This window comes from Vicugna pacos, chromosome 6, assembly GCF_048564905.1.
Source record: "Vicugna pacos chromosome 6, VicPac4, whole genome shotgun sequence".
In the NCBI taxonomy this organism is placed as follows: domain Eukaryota; kingdom Metazoa; phylum Chordata; class Mammalia; order Artiodactyla; family Camelidae; genus Vicugna; species Vicugna pacos.
This window is the reverse complement of record NC_132992.1, coordinates 84063061-84082041: the sequence shown is the minus strand read 5'-3', so window position 1 is coordinate 84082041 and position 18981 is coordinate 84063061. Positions and strand designations below refer to the sequence as shown.

The 18981-nt window shown below is 42.1% G+C and overlaps 1 protein-coding gene across 4 annotated transcripts in view; it reads right to left on the bottom strand.

The window, feature by feature from the left end:
• DGLUCY (D-glutamate cyclase) overlaps nt 1-18981 on the bottom strand; it is a 120107-nt gene that overhangs the window by 97737 nt on the left and 3389 nt on the right. The gene's annotated exons all lie outside the window — the stretch shown is intronic.

Below are 18981 nucleotides of genomic sequence, written 5' to 3'. Positions count from 1 at the left end.
CTCACGCACCCAAGAAGGGCCCCTGGGGTTGTGGATTTACTGTGGAAGGAGATGCCCCCAAAAGGAAGAAACGCATTCTAAAAACAGGGGCTCAGAAGCAGATTTAAAGTGTCATCTTATTAGCTGACACCCCCGCCCCTGCCCAGGTAAACTGGAACACAATGCTCAAACTGCTTTTTTTTTCACTTTCACATATCTTTTACTGTAATTTCCTTGAGGGCAGGGTCCTTGTTTTCTGCTTTGCTGTAACCCTGGAGCTTGGAATCGCACTTGGCACATAACACTGAATTCTCAGTAATTACTTGCAGTTCCCAGCGGGGCCCTGTTCTCCCTGGCTTCCGGCTTGCCTTCTCTGCCTGGAACATCTTCCTCTGGCTCTTTGCCTGCCCAACTCCTCATCCTTGGAGACCACTCAGCTATCCCTTCTTTAAGACTCCTTCTCTGACTACCAGGTTGGTCAGAGGCCCCTCCCCTGGGCTGTCTGAGGCACAGACCACGCTGTGGCTGATTATAGGCCTGTCTCCTCAGCAAGCAGGAGGCCTCTGGAGGCCACAACAATTCCTGGCCCACAGCAGGTAACCAATAAGTGCTTTTTTAAAAAATTGAAGTACAGTCGACTTACAATATTGTGTTAATTTCTGATATACAGCATAATGATTCATTTATATATATTTATACATATATATGTGTTTTCATATTCTTTGCCTATATATGTATATGTATTTTCATATTCTTTTCCATTATAGGCCATTACCAGGTATTGAATATAGTTCCCTGCACTATACAGTAGGGCCTTGTTGTTCATCTATTCTATATATAGTTTAGTTAGTATCTGCAAATCCCGAACTCCCAATTTATCCCTTTCCACCTTCTTTCCCTCCTGGTAACCATAAGTTTGTTTTCTATGTTTGTGAGTTGGTCTCTGTTTTATAAGTAAGTTGTATCCCTTTTTTTTTTAAATTTTAGACTCCACAAGTGATAAGATTCCACAAGTGATATCACATTGGTATTTTTCTTTCTCTTTCTGGTTAACTTTACTTAATATGATGACTTCCCCTCTCCAAAAACATGCTTTTTGAATGGACAAACATGATATTGTAAGTAATGTTTGATTCTAGGCACAGATCAGATGAATAAGACATTGACCAAGTCCTCTGAACTTCTCTGAGGCTTGACTTTCTTGATCCGTGACAAGGAGATCAGATGACAAGATCAGCTTACATTAACACTGTAGCAAATTGCTGGACCCTCTCTGTGCCTCTCACTTTCAAAGGTGGGTCCCATGAACTGCAGCTGCCTATAGGTACAGCCCTGCTTTGGACCCTGGGATCAACCCTGCCTTTGATCAAGGGGAATTTAAGGAAACCTAGGTTCTTTATTTATTTAAAAAATGTTTACTGAGTTTTACAGACTGAATGTTTATGTCCCACTCCACCCCAAATTCATAGTTAGAGATGGGGCTTTGGGGACGTAATAAGGTTTAGATGAGCTGATTTGATGGGATTAGTGTCCTTTAAAGAAGAGATGTCAGGTAGCTTGCTCTCTCTCTCTCTCTCCACCATATGGGGTCCTAGCAGAAGATGACCACTACAAGCCAGGAAAAGAGCCCTCAGCCAAACCCAACATGCTGGCAACCAGACCCACACTTCCAGCCCTCAGAACTGTGAGAAAATAAATGTCTATTGTTTAAGCCACCTAGTCTATGGTATTTTGTGATGACAGCTGACCTGGCTGACTAGGATACTGAGTGCCTTGCCCTCATGGGCCACCCAATCTGATGGGGAATTTGAACAAGTACAGAGTAGTGACCATCAGAGCTGTGGATGCAGGGCTATGGGGCTCAGGGAGGGGGCAGTTAGCTCCAGTGAGGAAGAGGAAAAAGAGGTAGGCAGGCATCCCAGAACTGGCCTTTGAACTGGTCCCTGAAGAGAAGCCGGAGTTTCCCACATCAAGATCAGCAGGGAGGACCTGCATGTGGGGAGGCACAAAGGGGTGAGATATCATGACCCATTTAGGAGAAAGAGCAACTGGCAGCTCTCTTAACTTTTAAAAACCACACCCTAGCCTCCTTGATAAACGGAGAATCTCAAACCGCCCCTTCACAATATTTGGTACAAAAAAACTAATTATTGTGAGTACAGAACAGAGTAAAGCTAGTGGGAAAAGCACTGTCATGCTTTCAATCTGCACATCCTTACTCTCACCCCCAACTCCTGGGTACCCCCGGAAGGTGCCCCCTCTCTGCCACCATAATGGAAACCAGCCCACTGGTTTGCACAGAGGGGCATGAAGGTTGGCTTATGAATGAGGAATCAGCAAAGTGAGATGCAGGAGGAACACTGTGTGGTAAGGTGGGACAGAGACTGGGGCAGACAGCAGTTATGACCATCGTCACTGTCTTGAGAGCTAAACATCAGTGCTGGGGGCAAGGGGGGAATGGAGAGGAAGAGATGGGTTTGAGACGGATAATGGAAGGGATGACTGTTGAGGCTTGGCATTGAATGGATGTGGGGCTTGTAGGGGCTCAGGGCCGGACCCAGGCTGCACCACTCATTCATTCAACAATATGTATCACTGATTCTGAGGACATTGCGTGTGCCACAGACTGTGTTAAGCACTGGGGACACAGCAAAGAACAGCACAGGGATGCCTCCTACTTCCATGGAACGTGTATTCTAGAAAGGGGAAGATGGGTAGCAAAAAAGCAAATAAATATATGAACATGGTCATATTAGTGGTTTATTCTAGGAAGATAATAAAGTGAGGCGAGGAGATGGAGAGTGATGGGGGTGAGGTGGGGTGGAAGAAGGCTTGGGAGTCACTGAAGTGACACTAAGAAGTGACAGCTGAGCTGAACCCTGAACGATGCTTCAGCAGCAAGCCAGGGGAAGACCTAGAGGTAATGCATCCATGGCACCAAGGCAGGAACACATATTTCTTACATCTTCAAAAATTTTTTTAAGAAAAAAATGTGGCTGGCAACCCTATGCTCAAGATGGCATAAGAGCAAGCAGACATCCCCATTCCCCAGGAAAGAACTTCAAGGAGCATATTGTCTTGCTCCCTCTACTGCTGCTCGCCCTCAGTAGGACATCTGGGTCAGGGTCTGAAGACTCATTCTTTTCCGGGTCTTTGTTTCTTTGTTCTGCTAGTGTGAGGCTGACCACAGCCCTCAATGTAGTGAAGGTCTAAGTGTGCTCAGAGCAGGCTCACAAATAAGGCTCTCTCCCCTATGCTGTTCTCAATATGTAAATTTGGGGTTGAAAGTAGGGGTGGGGCACGCAATGCCTGCAGATCTTTCTGAATAAGCACAACTTGTGCCTCCAACCAAGTTTGTTAGTTCTGTTTATTTGTGGGGGAGGTGATTAGGTTTATTTATTTATTTATGTTTAGAGGAGATACTGGGGATTGAACCCAGGACCTCATGCATGCTAAGCATGCACTCTACCATTTGAACTATAACCCCACCCACCTCCAACCAAGTTAACCAAAAGCCTGTTTTGGGGACGATGAAGCCTATGCTGAACATGAAGCTTACTGGGCTCCCCCAGGTATGTTAAAAATAAGTAACATAGAATAAAAATACTAGAAAAAAATATTTCAGAATAGTAGCAGGGGTTGTCCCTAGATGGCTGGATAAAAGGTTATTTCCCCTCATTTCTTTATTACTTCCCTGTACTCTCCAGCGTTCTTCAGAGAACATGTATTACTTTGAAGACCAAAACCCCCAAATATCTAAAATCCCAAAACTTCAGCGTGGCACAGTTCTTGCTTATCTGGGGCTGCCACATCCTCCAGGGTATAGGCTATCTTCTTTTCTAACAACTGCTACATTAATTCTAGTTGTTGCAGTCAATCTAGTGTTTTCCAAAAGAGGCATCTGCTTGTTCACAGAAAGGCAGGCAGACCAATTTAGCGAACTAATGGATGAATGGATAGCAAAGGAAGAGACCCAACGATGGGGTGGGGAAGGGGGACCTATTTCATTCCACTCACTGTCACCTCACCATAAAAAATTGGGTTGTTAAACACTTGCTTTCATGTTCAAGATAAAAGCAGACAGCCAAGTCCCTTGAAAGTAAATGTAGGTCAAAGCGATTAAATTTCAGGGAAACTGAAATTAATTGCTCATTAGCATACCCTTCAAAGTAGCTTTTATTGACATTGATATTACCTTTAAAAATAATGAAAACAAACTAGTTTAGTTTTTCAAGGCCTGCCAGTGTTGACTGTACCAGAAAAACATTATAAACAGGGTCTGTTTTGCAGGATGTTACTGAGCAGAAATTTATTTTACTCTGCCATGAGTGATTTCCCAGCTCCTGCGGGGTCACCCTGGCCCTGTGGCCTGGCATGTGACTTCTTCCCTGTGTGCAGCTTCTGGGCTCTGGGCATCTGCACCCCCCAACACTCCGCCACCCCCGCTGCTGCGCTGTTTCTTTTTGTTTTTGCCTTCACTGTTTTCTTTCCCTGGAATGCCTCCTCCATCCCTTGCTCACTCGTCTTCAGTACTTAACCCAAGTATTGCCAGGCTGGTTGAGTTTCCCTCTCCTCCTCCCAAGTGGATTTGAACACTCATGCCTTTTCACCTCCACCAAGTTCTAAACAGGCTCCTATCAGAACTCTCCACACAACTGTTTTCATGTCTGTCTCCTCTTGCCCTGCCAGGAACTTCTTAAGTGCACGCCAGCTTGTGATTCATCTTTATAACCAACCCCTGTAATGCCAGCATATGGAAAGGGCTCAGGAAAGACTGTTGAATGAATGAGCAAACTAACCACTGGGCAACTGGTTATTTAGTGGTAGCAAGAATTGACTTGAAAGAGGATATTATAAGATGCATTGGGTCAGGAGTAAGAGGTGAGCTCTCACTCCATTTCCTCTTCTCCACCCCACAGTCAGCCAGCTCCAAAGTCAGGCTATCCTATTTCCAAAAATCAATAAATCACCTCCTAAGTTGTCCCTCCACCATCTGCCTCTGTGCCCTGACAAGTCACCCTAATCACACAGGGTCTGCTTGGGGGAAGGGTATAGCTCACGTGGTAGAGAGCATGCTCAGCACACAAGAGGTCCTGGGTTCAATCCCCTGTACCTCTTCCAAACAGAAATCAATGAATATATCTAATTACCTCCCCCCTTATAAATCATAAAACACACAGGGTCTGTCCTGCGCACATCCCAGGGGTATTGAGAGGTACCACATCAGCGGGACAAAAGAGAAGTTTAGGACTTTTATTATCATCTCCCCATTTTAAAATTCTTATTTGTTTTGTGACGATGATAATGTTCATACTAGTACTGATAACTCTTATTTAGCACTTAATATATTTCAGAGACTGTTCTGAGTACTTTACATACAGTCATCAATTTAATTCCCACAATAATCCAATAAAATAGATACTATTATTACCCCCATTTTTTAGGTGAGGAAACTGGGGCACAGGGGTTAGGAAATTTGTCTACTGTCACAAAGCTAGTAAGTGGCAGGTCTGGGATTTGAACCCAGGCAGCCTCACTTCACAGTTCTAACTATAGTCATAGCTCTATGGATGTTGCTAATATACATTAATAGTGCGAAACACAATATATACCTAATAATATGTAGGACATTTATACCCAAACTTTTACTGATGAGCATGTGCAATAAAAAAATTACATATACTCCATGAACTTTTTCAATCACTGACCGTGCCAGAGGTTGGCAAAATTTTTCTGTCAAGGGCCAGCTAATAAATATTTAGGCTTTGGGGGTCAAAAGGCAAAATCAAGGAATTATATAAATACTCATGCATCAAGAAAGTTTTTCTTTTCACTAATATTTTCACTAATTCAAATATTTCACTAATTCAAAAATATTTTCACTAATATTTATTGATGAGATCAAAATACAATAATAATTGAATATAACATTTTGTCATATCAGCTACGAATAAGAACGGAATTCTTTTTTATGGGATAACACTTTACTTCAGTGAGGTTCAAAGTCAGTGTCCCCTATCATCAGATCAACTGTAAATGTTCATCTTTAAAAACTGTTCTTAACTCATGGCCCCCAAACAGACAGTGAGCAGATTTGACCTGCAGGTCACAGTGTGCTGACCCCTGGACTACGCCATTATCACCCAAATTAGTGCAAACTCCATAATATAGTCCGAAGTATCTTTCTAGCTTTGATTGTCACTATTCCCTCAATGAGTTTGATTCTCCATCCAACTGGATTACTGGTGCTCCTTCCACATTCACTGGTTTCTTCTGAAAGGCCTGATGAACAATAGTACAGGCAGAAATCAGGAAGATCTCAGTTCAAATCTGGAGTCTGTCCCTTTACAGCTCTATGCCTTTGGGCAAATGACTTAACCTCTCCGTGCCTCAGTTTCCCCATCCAGATGGAACCTGGTTTTCAAGCCTCAACATGGGGTGAACAAAGATGGAGTCACCAGTTTCCCTGGTACTTGTCCCAGTCTTCTCTTTCAGGGCCTCTGGTCCCCGTTAAAGCCTCCCTCAGTGACTTCTGAAGCGTGCCTCCCTCCCCCCGTACAAGCAAGCCCATGCCTGCTGGGCATCACCACGTCCAGCCAGGCACATGGACTCTCACCGATGCCCTGGGTCCAGACCCTACCCAGGACACCAGAGTGGTTTGGTGGGTCATCTGGGATGACTTGGGAGGGAGATCACCCTGTCCTGTTTACAGTTCCTTGCTGGAGGGGCACTAAAGCCATACTACATATGGCCCAATATTTAAGAGAGTTTCTGGTACAATGAATGCTTCCCACATCAGCCCGCACCCCACAGAACTCAGAGAGGAGGTCACTGGGGTCTGAGCCAGGCGAAGCCTCAAAGTCCCAGCCAGGAGACTAATGTCAGAAATGCCTTGCCTCTTGGATTACCATGAATTTCTTTTCGGGGAAATCTCTTTGTGCCTGGATGTTCATTCCAGGAGGTCTTTAAACCTCTCTAAAAAACAGCCTCTGTTGAGATTATCCAACCCATTCACTTGGATTTGAGGTTAAGACCAACCACCCCACCACCCATTACATGACCCAAGGTCAAGAATAAAAGCAATGACTCAACTGCAACTTTCTTTTGCATTAAATAACAGCTTAGAGTAAGCCTGCAGAGCTTTGCTTCCACTGACACACAGAGCTGAGCTCCTCCTGGCTCTTTTATCCTACGTCCTGGTGACCTGGTTCTTCTCACTCGGGAAGACACCACTGATGGGGGCAGTGTCTTCATATTCAGCCTTCTCAGAAAATGTGCAGTGATGGCTTCTAGGGTTTCCCCAAGTGCAAATGTGCGAGGATTATGCAGTGCCTGTGACATCCATTTCCCCTTGCAGGTTGCCAGCTGTGTCTGTCTGCTATGAACAGCCCCACCTCTGACAGCTGCAGACCTCACCTGCCCATAGGATGCAGATGCTCACCAGCACTGCATGGCTGTGCGGCATTACTTGGCCTCAGCTGGCTTGTACCAGGCAGAAGTGGATGTTTCCATTCTGCCTTGGTCCAGTCCAGCAGAACGACACCTATGTCGTTACCACTCCCCAGTGTGAACCACTGTGCAAATACACTTTTAATGGCTGCATAATCCTATATCATAAAAATATGATTTATTTTATCTTGTTAAGCAAATGTCATTTTCAAATTGTTTGCTCTTATAAAAATTGCTTCTGCGAACATATTTGCACATGAATCTGTGTGCCATTCAACATGAAGTGTACCCAATAACGATGAAACTGAATGACAAAGCAGACACTGTCAGGGTAGTAGGTCATAATCTCCCAACCGAAGGAAACTTCGAAGTTCCTGCTCTTCTGACAGCTAATGGAATTAGAACTTGGTGTGGCCTCAACACCACAGTTTTTTGTCAGTTTCCCAAAAGACTGTAAGGCCTAAAGGGGATTCACTGACCAGCATATAAATGGAGTTCCTGAAAATCAGGGAGGATCTATGTCTTCTGGAATGTCATTTGGATATAGAAGTCAGCAGATTCCAAGGACTTCTGATGATAGGCTCACCTCCTTTCCTAATGTATCTTGTTATTTTGGGTATCTTGTTATTTAAATAGGTTTAATTAAGTAAAATAAACTGCAGGCTGTTGCATCAGATGGAATGACGTCAACCTTGAAATGACTGGCAATTTCATCACAGAGTAACCTTGGGATATTTCTAAGGTTTGTTTCCTGCCCCCCTGCCCCCCACTTTGTACAATTCAAATACATTCTTAATTTCTTCAACAGAAGCGACAGTTTATTTGCAATCACAATGCCATCCTCTTGCACATTATCTCATTTGATTCTCGGAACAATGCTCTGAAGTATAAACAGCTATTTTTATTATCTCAGTTTTATAGAGGCAGAAGCGCAGCCTCAATGATTCTCAATGGTTTCTGGTCCATTTCCCAGACTCCAGGCAGGCCTCTGGCTAAACCTGCCCCAAGTCACCAGTCCGCGGGGTTTCTGATCTCAGCCTGCCTCCCACCCTCTAGATAGTATTCCTGAATCCTTTAGCTGTGCTCTGGGCTCTGTCATCCAAAAGGAAGAAGATTTCTTTGAGCAAAATGATGTGAGAGAAGAAAAGGAGACAAACTAGCTGACTTAAAGTCTAAGAGAGGAAGTGGGCTTGTGAATGTTAAGAAGAGTAGGAAATGATCACCAGACCCACCTCCCAGAGTGTTTGGGGCTCAGAGAGGAGCCTAGGTTGGTATTAACCAGGCTTCTGTGATTGGCTGGGGGGTCCTGCCACAGCTTTCACTTTCTGTTCCCTTCACAATCTTGTTTCAGGCTTTCCCTCCCAAGCGCAATGTCTAGCGGCAGTAAACTAGTCACGGCAGCTGGTCTACAGCCACAGTTGAACTTGAACTATTTGCCAACACTTAAAATCATTACCCAATAATACCTAGTACTTAATAATTTGGATTTTGATGTTTCTTGAAAAACTGAAAGATTAGGCTAAGGTTGGCCAGCATTTCTGCGTGGCAGCAACTGGCTGCAGCTGAGGGGTGACTGCCACTCTGAACGAGGTGTGTGTACCCCTCTGCCCCGTCTCCCGGGCTGCTTCACTTTATCTGTCTAGCCTTCGTGAACTATTTGAGTTGGAAACCTCTGAAGGAAGGAATGTGATCCTAAGGCACTATAAGCACTTAAAAGGGAACAAATCTATCATGTCTGTTGAAAAACAGGCCCACATAGCTCATCCTTCTGGATCAGACCACAACCATGCCGTTGCCAGGATGCTGTGGTTAGTACAGGGACCTCAGCTTTGGAATTAGAGGGTGGGTTTGAGTTCAGGCTCTGGTATTCATTAGCTTTGTGACCCCAGGGAAGAAAAAGTCACAGTCTAGATGGGGGTTTCCCGAGGTGGGGGCAACAACCCACAGAATGGCAGGAGGTTTGGGGCCCTCTCTCTGGAGCACACACAGAGGGACCCAGGTGGGAGGAGGCTGAACTTCCTATCTGAATCTCAGAGAAATTCAGGATGCAACCTCAGGGCTGAGAACAGTGGAATCAACTGCAGGTCTGTGTATAGAACACTTGGTCCTTCTCATCTCACCCCTATCCCTGAGGCAAGGTCTCTATCACCCAGGAAAGGTACTGTCAGACTCCACCCTAAAAAAAAAAAAAAGAAAAAGAAAAAGAAAAAAGGAATACCTACAGAGTGGGGGAAACCAACAAGATACAGTATTCAGGACTCCAAGCATTTGAAGCCTTCCTCCCAGTGAGTAAGTCCAAGCTCACAGAACCCCTAATCAGTTCTCAGGGGCTTCATTTGTAATTAAAAATGGACAGTGAAGATTCTTCAGGCACAACAGAAGACTTCATAATAAAAGAGAGAGACTAAAATAAACAGTTAAAAAAAAACAAAACCAACCCCAGAGAAAATAGTTATTTTGAGGAAGAGAACTCAAAGCAAAAGCAAACTAAATGAAAACTCTCCAATTAATATATTGAGAAAGGCTTGTGAAGCTGTTTAGTCCATAAAAGAATAGGATGCTCTGACAAAGGACTCACAAGCTGAGCTCTTATAAATTAAAAAAAAAATGACTCTTAAAGTTATAAAAGAATCAACAGAAAGTTTGGAAGATAAAATTACAGTACTCTCTCTGAGAGCAGAACCAAAAGACAAAGCGATTAAAAAAGGTGAGAAAAAAGACATGGAAAGTAAATACAAGAGTCCCAATAGCCAATTAATAGTAGATACAGAAAGAGAGAGCAAAGAAGTTCAAGGGAGTGGACAGTATCAGAGAAATACCACAAGAGAATTTTCCAGCACTGAAGGCCACACATCTCTAACAGAAAGAGTCCACTGAGGGGTAAATAACAGTTTGGAAAAAAGACCCACCTGGTCACATACTCTGATTTTAAATATCAAAGATAAAAAGAACAACTTTTAAAACTTCCAACTTAAAAAAAAAGTCATCTCTAGAGGAAGGAAAATAATAATAAAAATAAAACAGACTTCTTATCGACAGCCCTGGATGCTAGAAGCCAATAGTCTGATGCCTTCAGTAATCTATAAGAAAATGACTTTCAACCTGTAATGGCATACTCAGCCAAACTATCATCCGAGTGAGTGTAGAATAAAGATCTTTGGGGACAAACCAAGGCCCAGAAAATTGACCTCTCACACACTATTTCTTTAGGGAGTTATGCAAAAATGTGCTGCAGGAAAAGAAAGGTATCACCTACGATGTGGGGAGATGTGGATCTTGGAAAGCTTGGAATTAACCCACGAAACCCATGAAAGAAAATCCATCACATCAGCTTTGCAGCAGGAAGATGCTGGGCCTCAGAGGGGAGGGCTTGCTTAAAAACTCAGCAGAATATCTGATTGGATGAAGAAGCTGGGGGGAAATGAGAGATCATGAATAAAAATGCAACAAGACCGAAGAGAGGCAAATAGAAAATTCAAGGGAAAAAACTGGACCATAAAGGGAGGAGCAATCTTCAAAAACACTTTGCTTCTTTGGAGGAAAACACGTCCAGAATTCCAACAGTGTAAATGCTGTTTAAGTGATTTTCATTTTGTAGGATCAGTCTGTGGGCAAGTTAATTATGATTAAGAATAGAATATAAATGTTCTTATCCTTAAAACTGTATATGGCAGAAGTTGGGAAGCAGACGTGGAGGAGAAGTGCAAGGCTGCTGCTACCTTCCTCTTAGGAAGTGAACAGTCAAGAGAGTCTGCCCTTAGTTGATGGAACAAGAAGTAAAGGTGTATGAGTGTAACACAGGTAACCTATAGAAAAACAAAGAAGTTATGTAATTACACAAAGAGAAGGGGAGTGCTGGTGAAAATGAGGTAAATCCTTTTTTATCATGTAAGGAAAAACAGTGTAAAAAGCAAATCAATCAATAGTAATAGAAGCATATTATTTAAAAATATAGAGATAACCTGAGGAGAAATATCTAAAAGAGCTAAAACGATTATTTCCGAGGACTGGAGCTGGGAGAAAAAGGTGAGATGGGGCAGGGGTATTTTCACTGCTCCTGTCAACTCAGCCTCCCACCATGTTGCTTTCCTACGCTCTACCCCACCCACTCCAACCCGCTCCCCTTCGCCTCCAGCTTTCTGGCCCCAACTGTTCGACTTATCCATTTAAAACCAATTTTTCGTTGTTGTTGTTTAAAAAGTGAACTAGTACCAAAAGCATAATCTGATTCAAAGTGTCCGCAAATGTCTAATCCCAAACTGGAGTCTTCCAGCCATTACCCAAAATGGTCCATTTTCTCAGAGATCAGCTGGGGCTTCTGGAGATACCCTGAGCCCTGCAGATGCAGATGAAGGAATGACAACAGGATGAGAATGGCATGGGGATGAAGGATATTGACCAGGAGGGCTCTGATTCTGTATGTCTGGCATGGAGAAAAATGCTGACGACTTGGATTCATTCTTGATTACTGAGTAACAAATGACCACAAACTCCAGCAGCTTAAAACAACACCCAGCTATGAGCTGATAGTTTTATAGGTCAGAACTTGCCAGATCAAATGGTCTCCCTGCTTAGGGATCACAAGGCTGAAATCAAGGTGTAGGCCAGGCTGGGTTTCTATCTGGGGGCTCTGGAGAAGCATCTCTTCCAAGTCCATTCAGGCCATTGGTGGAATTCAGGTTCTTGCAGTTCTGAGGCTGAGAGTTTGACTTCCCTGTTGGTTGCCGGCAAGGGGTTGCTATCAACTCCTAGAGGCTGCAATCAGGGCCTTTTCATGTGATCCCCTCCATCTCAAAGCCCACACTGGCATAGCTCTCTTGCATTGAAGCCTCCTTACGCTTTCAATCTCTGTGACTTCTGCTGCCGCTAGAGAACACTCTGGACTAAAGTGCTCGTATGACTAGGCTGGCCCTCCCATATCATCTCCCAGTCTTAAAGTCAACTACTTAGCAACCTTCAATACATCTATGAAACCCTTTTTTGCCATGTCACATAATCATGGGAGTCACACCTGAGGACAAAGGTCGTGGCGGCCATTTTATTGTTCTACTCAGAAAATGACTATTATTTTTATGTATGGTGTGTTTTATGATAAAAATAACACAGAAAAGTACAAAGAGAAAGTTTTTAAAAAACATGCCCCAAATCTTGCTTCCTAGAAACAGCCGTCAACATTTGGAATATATTATCTCAGTGGGTCCTGGTGCATAGAAACGGCAGAAAGATCAACAGACAACAGTGGGATTTTTGTTCTGCAAATTACTATTAAGTAAAATGATTAAAATCAATTTTATAGAAGAAACTAAAATAACATTGAAGGAATTGCTGAACTTCAGCTAAATGTTTCTATACCATAAACATTCTTGAAGCATCCCCTCTAAAGATAAGAAAAACTAATATAAAAATCCTCAAGAAGCTGGAATCATGTTTCCTTAAAAAAGTTTCAGTTCATGAATTCAATTTTTTCTAGTAATTACTTCCCTGCCATTACAGATGACCAAATTTACATACTTATAAATTCTTCCACTGTCTTTTCCCCCAATATCTCAATTTTTGCCAGGTATAAAATTATTTTTACAGTGTAAGAGTTTGCAATGTTTACATTTTGCTCTTTAACTGTAAATCCCACAGCTCTTTAGTTTTAAATCTATTTAAAATCATTCAAAACTCATCTTCAGCAGTTAAAAATCCTCAGTTCACCTCTAGATCTGTTTTGATTTATCTTTCGGTTGACTGGATTTAAGTGTAAAGAACTTTTTTCAAGAATGTGCAAATCCTGCGTTTCTCATGCTTGAGAATGACTGCCAATAGCCTTTATAACAAAAGGACAACCTGGCAGAATATAAAATTCATGAGTCGTATCTTTATGCTCTTGATTTTTGTAGACTTGCTTCACTGTCATTTGATATTAGGTGTTGCTTTTGATTTTTTTTTAATCTGGTATGTTTTATCACTGATCACTTTGTACCGAGTTTACCTTGACAAGTATATGCTTTCTATTTGCTGACAAAAAGTCTTCTTTTTAGTTAAGTTTCTTTTATTGCTCCATTTGTTATGGGCGCTTTCTCGGGAATGCCTATTATTCATATGTTGGATCGCCACTGTTTATTTTCTGTAACTATCAAACTTTAATTTTTATCACTTCTTTGTTCTTTTCCATATTGTTCCTATTTGTGTTCATTCTATTTTTGGTTAATTCTAAAGTGGCCTTCCACTGTTTCCTTTCTTGAGCTCTGCCACTCAGTTTTATCCTCTTTTGTTGCTATGTAAGTCCTTACTTGTACCCTTGAACCTCCTCCTTGAGATTTCTTTTTTAGTTATAATTTTGTGATTTCTCCAATGAGATGGAGAGTTATTTGTTAAAGAATAGCATGGGAAGGGGTGGAAGAAGGGCATGGAGGCACTTTGTAGCTTTACTTTATTGTGTTTCAAATTTGTTAATTTCCTCTCCATAAAGAATGTCTCTTAGATTCTCAGGTTTGGGTGCTGAAGAGGTCCCGGAGGTCCTCAGCAGGGCCGTCTCAATCTAGGCTCTCTGGGCAATAATCTAGCAATTTTCTCTCCACCCACTTCACCTTCTTTTGATTACTGCGTAACAAATGACCACAAACTCCAGCAGCTTAAAACAACACCCAGCTATGTCCATTGGCTTGGCGAGGTCAGGTCACATACAATAGAAATAAATAAACATCAGTGTGGTTTCTCTTTTATGTTGACCTTCCCTGCTGTCATCCTGTGTTTTTGTAAGGACACAGCCTGTCTTTCCTCTGGGGTCCTTGGATCTTGCTACTCAAATCTAAATTTCAGTCATTTGGGTACCATTTCTGCAATATATGCCTCATCTGCATTTCAGCTCTGTTATGATCAATATTCTTCTTTGAATCCCCAATTTTTACTTATCTAATAAGGAGGCATATCACTATCGTAAATGAAAAACCAGTATCACTTGCCATAAATAGGATGTAGCTATTAAAATAAATGCAATGAAAGCACAACAATGAAAGTAAGTTCTGGCTAGATACCGTTATCAGAGGTCTATATTTTTCTGGTTAGAAAGAGATTAGTACAAATTAGAAATTAGTTAAAGACCACTGGCACCAAACAAGGACTATCCTTTTGATCTGATCACAAATAAAAGCAGCTCTAAGTGAATCACATTTTCATTATGTTATTTGATATAAAGACTGTCGATGCACCACCTAAACTTATCTCCTGTTCCCCCAGTAATACAAGATCCCCCTTGCCTTTGGGAAACCCCACTTCAATCCAAGGAGCGATGATTTGGTTCCTTGGGACAATGACACTAACATTTAAGGAAATATGTTTCCTGCTCAAGGCTGGAGGCAGTGTATGTTAGCTCTCAACATTTCACCAATTTCAGTACAGATTTTACAGTATTTGGCAGGCATACTTCATGGTTTGTGGTTTGAGGTTTTGAGAGTTTCCCTGTTTCATTAAAAATGAGGCTTTTTCTGGGGTTTTGCTTTGTTTTGTTTTTCGTTGCTTCCAGAAGATTTGGGGGAGGGGTGATGGTGTGTGAGAACGGAGGGAGTGAAAATGTTTTTGCTATCTTTCACTGGGTATATATGTAATGTGCATGCCTCTACAGCCTCTCCCAGCTGTTTACTTGTTGGCACACGTCCTCATAGCCAGACCTTGGACCAGGTCCTCTGATTCAGTCAAGTGCTCCATATCTGCACGTTCGGAGGGTTTCTAAACTTTGGAGGTTCCACCTGGGATACGAGAAAGTACAGCAAGGTCACTGTCTAAATGCTGCTGCCCTCCTCACAGGATTGTCTTCCAGGTTGTGAACTCAGGTGTGTGTGCGCCTTCTCAACAACCTTTTTGAGAACAGTGGCACTAGATCGACTTCAGCGGTGGCTTGCTGTCTTCTGAGAGTATGAACTTCCTAGTCCCTAACTCTGCTGGTCTGTGTGCATGCAGTGAGCCCCTTAAATTTATGGGATCCACATCACATGTGAAGGTTCTGCCAGGGTCAAGAACAGAATCAAGATGCTGATGATGTCATCTTTGACTTTCTGACACAGACACGGGCCCACAAGATAACGGATGAGCAGGGAGCCCAACTCCAGCACCAGGTGCTGCGAGCCTGCTGAAAGGCAATATTGAAGGGGGAAACAAACCTATTTTCAAGCTTTTTCCTCTTAGCAGAAAGCCTTAGCAGACATCTGACTTTCTCCTGGATACTTTCCCTTTCCCAGCCCTTTCATGGGGAGACTTGCCCTCCCTACCTGTCCATCTCTCAGGGCATGAGGGAGTAGTGACGTTTTCCTCAATTCCAGCAGCTCCATCCAGACCCTTATCCATGATCTCACTCCCCTTCAACAACTTTTCCTCCTTTAACTCCAAACCATCCTCTCATTACACTGTCTTATCAGTTAAGCCCCACACACCTGTTCTATGTGGTTTTCAGCCACTGATTATCATTTTTCTTCCTATCCTGTCTGGCACCATCACTGCTTCTGAAAGGTTGCCATTGTTTCAAAACTCCAGCTTGCTCTTGTTTATCATCCTCTAGTCTAATGGTCATACATCAGAGCCGTATGTTACAAAACTGATTCCACATTATAATCGTTTGGGGAGCTTAAAAAAAATCCCCAAGTCCGGGCTCTGCCTCAGACCAATTAATTCATACTTATTTCAGGGAATGGAATTTTTTAAGTATCCCAGGTGATTCCAATGTGTAGCCAAGGTTAAGAACTGCTGTTTTACGCATCTATGTCAGCTCCAGCTCCTGGACTCCACCCTGTTCTCCCAGGCTAACAGTTTCTTCCCGTCTTCACTGCCTTTTTACCCATCTAGGCCCCCAGGGCCCCCTCATTTCAACCAGATTGTTGCCTAACTGCTAGTCTCCAAACCTGAGGGGGAATGTAAGTTGCTAAGAAAGACATTTAACTGTCCTGATTCAGGCTTTCTAACTCCACCTGAGCCCCTGGTGCTAGTCAGCAATCATATAAGCTGGCTCGCGATATTTACTTTCCACAGTGACTGTTCCAAACTGTTTCCACTGTCCTCAAATCTCAAATCCATCTTATCCCATCTCCCCTCTCCCTCGGCATAGGGTTTAAGTCTCTGAAATAAACTCTTTGCTACATGTGTGCACATTTGAGTGGTTTTAAACTATTTACAGGTGGGTTCAGCTCATAGGGCCTATTCCTGCTTTACTACGATTACACTCATAATTTTCTATTCTTTTTATACCTACTCTGTAATTCTTTTTTTGTTTTAATTGAAGTATGGTTGATTTACAATGGTTGGGTTAGTTTCTGGCGTACAGCAAAGTGTTTCAGTTATACACATATATATATATTTTCTTTTTCATATTCTTTTCCATTATACGTTATTACAAGGTATTGAATATAGTTCCCTGTGCTATACACTAGGACCTTGTTGTTTATCTATTTTATATATAGTAGTTTGTATCTCCTAATCCCAAACTCCTAATTTATCCCTCCCCCTTTCTCCTCTGGTAACCATAAATTTGTTTTCTATGTCTGTGAGTCTATTTCTGTTTTGTAAATAAGTTCATTTGTATCATATTTTAGATTCAACACACAAGTGTTGACAGATGTGATATCTGTCCTTCTCTGTCTGACTTACTTCACTTAGTATGATAATCTCCAGGTCCACCCATGTTGTTGCAAATGGCATTATTTCATTCTGTTTTATGGCTGAGTATATACCTACTCTTTAATTGTAGGTTTCCTACTTTCTCTCATTCATTTTTCATTCATTCAACAAACATTTACTGAAAGCTCGTTTTGGGCTAGAGCCAATTCTAGATGCCAAGGGGTACTGAGATGAGATGACCAAGATATCCCCAAGTCTACAAGCTGGTCCATGTCTGCCTCCAGCATTCCTCCCCACTCCCGCCCCAACTCCCACTACAAGGAGGGACTTGAGGCCTCCTCCCATCAAAAGCAAACCTTTCAGCGAGCTCAGGCTCCCAGCCTTTTTTTTTTTTATAGATTCTCTTCATTGATTCTACAACCTCTTCCCCCATCACCAAAGTACTTCTCATCTTAAAAACCAACCGAATACATAATTAAACTATCACAGTCATAACTGCTGTGCTATAAGCAAGATCCACCAATGGATGCTAAAATTAGTGGGTGAAAGTTTAAAGAGAAACTGGACATTTGCATAGTCAAAAAGCATCTCACAGGCCCTCCCAATATTTATTAATTACAATGGGAAAATAATAAAGTTAGAGAAATCTGGCAAACACCACCTTAATCAAGTGTTCAAGGCTGACATCACAATTAATATGAATATAAACTTCTTGGACCCCTGATATGATGAGTTGACAGAGCACGTCACCTCCATGGCACTCTTGCCAAAAATGTGTAACTTCAAATTATCCATAAACCAAACATCAGACAAACCCAAATCAAAGGGCATTCTACAAAAATACTTGACCAGTACTTTTCAAAAGAGTTAAGGTCATGAAAGGCAAAGAATGAATAAGGAACTGCTACAGATTGGAGGAGATTCAAGAGCCACGACCACTAAATGTAATGCAGGAAAACAGACTGGATTCTGGCAAATTGAAAAGTAAGTCTCACATAATTTACATATGTCACGGTATACTCTCCTTATTTTAATTATTTTTCAACCATTTACGAATACAAAAACCATTTTTTAATGGAATAAGTGGTGAAATCTGTAGAGTCTGTAGTTTACTTAATAATATTGTACAAATGTTAATTTCTCAGTTTTGATGACTGAACTATGGTATGTAAGATATTAATGTTAGGGAAAGCTGGGTGGAGGGTATGTGGAAACTGTACTATTTTTCGCAACTGATCTGCAATTTTAAAATTATCTGAAAAAAAAAATCTCCCTGGATCCCTCCATCAAGGGCCTTCCTTCTTTATTTTCTTTCAGAGGAAAACTTCTTGAACAAGATGTCCATACCCACTGTTTCTACTCCTTCGCCTCCCATTTACTCTCACAAAAATCACTTTGGAAATTGTCACAGTGATACCAAGTTGGCAAATTTATGGGATCTTTCCCAGACTTCATCTTTTGTGACCTGTCAAGGCATGTAACCCAGCTGACCACTCCCTCCTTCTTAAAACACTTGGCTTCCAAGACACAGACTTTCTGGGTTTTCCTCTTACACTTCAGCCTCCACCTTCCCATTACAAGGTATCAACGTTGAAATTCCTAGACTTCCATCCTGGGCTCTTCTTTTCCTACTGTACATTTTCTCCCCAGGTAATCTTATTCACACCTCTGGTCTGAAATACCATCCATATGTCAGTGATTCCTGAATTTATATCTCTATCCTAGATTGCTCTGCAGAGCTCCAGGCTCATATGTCCATATAGCTACTTAATACTGGCACTGAACTTCTCAAAGTTAAACTCTTGATATTTCCTCTGCACATGCTCTTCTATTAGCTCACCCCTTTCATTACACGGTAGCACCATCTTCTTCCATCCACTCAGTTGCACTCGCTAGAAAATTTGCTGTCATTTCAACATGTCTTTTATGCTTACCCACAAAATCAATCCTTCAGGAAGTTCA